At 45.9% G+C, this 4,487-nt stretch overlaps 1 long non-coding RNA gene across 1 annotated transcript; it reads right to left on the bottom strand.

Annotated features, from left to right (window-relative positions):
• Positions 1-2,861: 2,861 nt before the first annotated feature.
• Positions 2,862-3,335, bottom strand: LOC118598482. Its single transcript, XR_004947556.1, has 2 exons — positions 3,193-3,335; positions 2,862-3,087 (listed from the first exon to the last, which is right to left on the bottom strand). It is a non-coding gene; the product is annotated as an uncharacterized LOC118598482 (long non-coding RNA).
• Positions 3,336-4,487: the final 1,152 nt, after the last annotated feature.

The raw sequence follows: 4,487 nt of genomic DNA, 5'->3' as shown, positions 1-4,487 counted from the left end.
GCCTCAAAAATCTTAGTAAATTCCAAAATAGTCCAAAAAGATCGCGGAATTTCACTTTTTAAAGGGACATTTTAACACAATTATGAATAATAAAAAGGCAGGAATATTATTCCAGAATAAATCAACTTAAACCTTAAAAAACTTTCAATATTTTACTCTCCATAAAAATATATTTTCTCAAAATTATACAAGTTAGAAATGAGCTCAAGAAAATATTGGACCATTAATAACAATAAGATAAAATGATCTGGAGGGCCGGATCCGGCCCTCGGGCCTTGACTTTGACACAAGTGATTTAGAGGATTTTATTTGCTTTATGTTGTGGCTTTTTATTCAGGGGGCGGGGCCATACATCTGATGTCACATTAGGTTCGTTTGTTCTCTGAACCGAGCTCCTCCTCTGCAAGTGGACCTCAGCCCGGTTTAGTGGACCGTGTTGGACCCCTGTGGTTCTGTTCGGGTCACCTAACAGTGTCGACGCCTCCAGCCCACAGACTCCTCCCACCAGCCGCCTGTCTTCGTCGCCTTCGTCTCCTCGCACCATCAGCAGCAGCAGCAGTCACTCTGAGAGCAGCAGCGCCGTCAGCACGCCCAGCCCGGTCACCCGGGTCAGGAGCAACTGCAAACGCTCCAGCAGCAGCGCCGGGATCGGCTCCTCTCGGAACCACCAGACCCAGTCGGGATCAGAGGTCTGTCTCTTTATTTTGTGTTGAATAAAAGTAAAACGACTGTTCTCTGATTTCTGCTTTGATGTTGAGCTTTAGTGTGTAGAACCCGGCGGTTCCTCGTGATGCTCCTACCATCTCTCTGAAGGGATCAGACCCGTGGAAGTGAAGGGTTGATCCAGAGTCTTCCTCACCCTCAGATCCTGAAGAAGTGCAGCATGAACTTCCTGCCATCACAGATTTATTTCATCTTCCATCTCCTATTTCTGATGAATCCTCAGGACTACAGGAACCGGGTCAACGGCGGGCGCCGGCAGGTCTTTCACCTCCCCAAGGGACACAAGCCCGGGACCTTCCCCACGGCCCTCGCTGACAAACACCCCGCCCTGTCCGCCATCACAGACAGCAACTCTGTTAACTGGAGGACTGGGAGTTTCCATGGTTACAGAAACCGGCACGCCGCATGGTCTCTGGCTGATCAGGGCCACGCCCCCTCCGGCGTCCCTGAACGACTTCCTGTGCTTGACAACCGACTGAGCGTGTACGACAACGTTCCCGACGACCCGCATCTGTCAGAAAGTGAAGGCGGTAGCGACGCCGAACGCACCAGCGAGGAGTCAGAGGTGATTTTGTGTTTGCTGAAGCAGAACTTCTGGTTCTCACAGCAGAACTCTGCAGAACCAAAACCACAGTTTTTTTTAAATGTATCTCTTCGTTTGTGTCACAGTGGAAGTTAGTTTTGACGTCATTTAAAAGATAACATGAGTTTTGAGGTCATGGTCTGTCTGTGAACGCCAGCGTGTTTCTGATTGGCTGATGGTTGTCCATTAGCTGAACCTAACCTTAGTTTGCCCCGCCCATTAGTTGAGGACATTGGAAACTCTGGTCCATGTGCCCCTCCCACTTCAACTCTAAAGACTTTATGTCTTCAGTTTTACTCCAAGAAAAAGAAAGAATCTGATTTACTGAGATGCACACACTTTACCTGTGTCATGTGACCCACAGGGGGCGGGGCTTAACCTGCAAACTCCGACTGAAGAAAGTTTCTCAACACACTTGAATCAGAATATTGATCTAAGAGTTTCATCTTTGTCCATAAAGTCTGATCAAACTGTCGTCTCTGTGGACGTTTGTCACCTCTGGGGTGAAGTTGGCGTGTGGGTTGGAGCCGGATCAGTGATGCAGGTGCGCTCTCCTCTATCAGGTGAGTCAGCTGCTGGCAGGTGAGGACGTCTTCTCTGCGCTGGACAGCGTCCTGGAGCGAATCAGCGACCTCCAGCAGCTCGTGTCCTTGTGGTCCGAGGACGTCTGCAGGGAGAGCAGTCGGACAGGCTCCTCCCACGACTCGTCTACCCGCAGCTGCCCCTCCTCCCCCAGTCACATCCACCTGGAGGTGCAGCGACCGGAGGAGGCAGAGAGCAGCAGGAAGATCCCAGAGGAGCCGAAGACCAGATCCTGGAGGAGCAGGTGAATCCAGCGGCATGCATAAATCACACAAATGAAACCACTGGTGTGAAATGTGAAACCGGCTTCATTAAAGACGCTCTGAAGAATCTCTGACCTGTGACAACAACGAATGTGCTGCAGGATTTAGGAACATGTTGGTGTTAGACGTGAAGCAGGTGAAGATATGGAAGCTCTGCCGTTCATGCTTTTTTAGAAGTTCGTTCTTTCTTTCTCTTTTTAAATCAAATTACGTTTTAGTAAAGCTTTTAATTTGAAAACTAGGACAGAGTGAAAATAAGATCCCTTGAAAACACATATAGTTGTAAAACACTTAAGGAATCCTAATAAAAACCTGCTTTTAATTCTGTTCATTCGTTCACACCTGAGGACAATTTAGAGTCACAATGAACCTATGAGGCATGTTTTGGGACGGTGGGAGGAACCCGGAGGAACGCACACATGCACACCCCACACATGCACACTCCACACTCCACACATGCACACTCCACACATGCACACTCCACACGTGCACACTCCACACATGCACACTCCACACGTGCANTTCAGAAACAAATACATAAATATAACCAACAAAAACTAAATGTAATGAAGTGACCCCTGCCATATATTAAAAACACTTTAAATCCTTGAATACCTTCAACGGTATGTGAATGAGTTGAATAAAGTTTAAGTTCATTTACTTTTAAATGTTGCTACTTACTCAATTTTTCCTTTAAAGTTAATTTTCTATTTTTTTTTTTTTTACATTTTATTTTAACCAAAGAGCCACAATGGAGGGTAAAAGAATCACATGTGGTCCCGGAGCCGCAGACCCCTGATCATCAGGGTTTTAGCTTCTTGGAGCCAGTGGGTACTTCCTGTTTGGGATGCCAAGGGGGAGGACTCACTCAGTCCAGTTCTATTATACAGTCAATCTTTTTCTTCCTTCACATCAGGCTCGGAGACTATGACAGACCTTTCAGAATAAAATGTTAAAGGTTAAAAAACTAACCGATTGTTCATTCTGTTTTTTCAGACTTTTAGGAGGATTCTTCACAGATGGAGACGGTCTTCTACTCACCATCACCGTTTCAGTGGGTGCTTACTGTTTCATGTCTTCTTTTACCGCCGGTCGCTTGATCCCCGTTAAAGTTTTTCCCGCTTTTTGTCATCTCAGAGGGACTTTATCTTGAAGGAGATTAGCGCCACTTCACTAAAGAATTCTCCTCCGCCGGCGGGAGCCACGCGGGGCGTCTCTGCTCAGGGTGCGCCGCGACCGGAACCCGCTGTGCTCCACTTCCGGAAAGAGCGGGGCGTCTTTCTGTTGACGGAAGTACTGAACCGTTACCCGAACGGCGGGAAAACCTCCCGAACCCGCCGAATAGCCACTGCGGGCCTGACGGCGGCTGTCGAGGTACAACATTATTACTTTTGTTATTATTATGATCAGTGTTTGTTGTTGTTGTTGTTTATATATTTTTTCAAAGTCTCACTGAAAGATGACGTAGCGCTACGTTGTCGTTCGATTAGAACGTCATTACGTCATTGCTCCTTTAAAAGCTAGCGCGTGATTCGACGTTGTCTTACATCACGTCACGTCAGCTCTCATCAGATAGACGACTGACTTTGTAATGTGACATCATCACAAAATGGATAACATTGTCTTTTACCTGACAGATATATACATTCTTAACGTTTTTCAGCAAAGCATCTTAAAAGACCTTAGAAGCATTTTAAAGATTCTGCATTTTGACCACAAAGGAAAAAATTCAAGCAGAAAAATGAACAAAATGAAAAGTGATGAGCTGGTTGCTGAGCATCCAGAACAGCATCAGCTGGAGCCAGTGATGGAGGAAACAGAGAACCTCCAGAAGACAGCTTTGACAAAGTCTGTCAAACGCCGTCAAGCTCTGGGTTCTGATTGTGACAAAGTCCACGCAGAAACCCAGAAGAAGAGGAAAATAAACGAAAATCTCACACTGGAGATTCAAGAACTAAAGGAGGAAATAAAACGTTTAAACAGAGAAGAAGAAAGACTTGATTCTCTGAAAAACGAAAAGATCTCTGTGCAGGAAGAAACCCTTCTTCTTCAGAGCAACATGACTACTCTGATACGTCAAGTCCTGAATCTACGTCAGCTCACCGCAGCGTCTAAACAGGAAGTTAAAAACTTGGAAAAACGTCTCCAGGAACACAACCAATTAAAGGAAGACTTTTCCAAACTGTCAGAGGAGAAATGTGTTTTGGAGAAACTGCACAAAGATCTGGAGAGTCAAATTTCAGATTTGAAGGTCCAGAGCTCAAATGCAGAAGAGCGATTCCTCCAATATAACAAAGAAAAGGAAGAGTCTGATTTACTGAAGGAGAAAACAAAGA

Source organism: Oryzias melastigma, unplaced genomic scaffold (genome assembly GCF_002922805.2).
Source record: "Oryzias melastigma strain HK-1 unplaced genomic scaffold, ASM292280v2 sc00918, whole genome shotgun sequence".
Classification (NCBI taxonomy): Eukaryota; Metazoa; Chordata; class Actinopteri; order Beloniformes; family Adrianichthyidae; genus Oryzias; species Oryzias melastigma.
The sequence above is the reverse complement of the archived record's forward strand: the minus strand, read 5'-3'. Positions and strand labels throughout refer to the sequence as shown.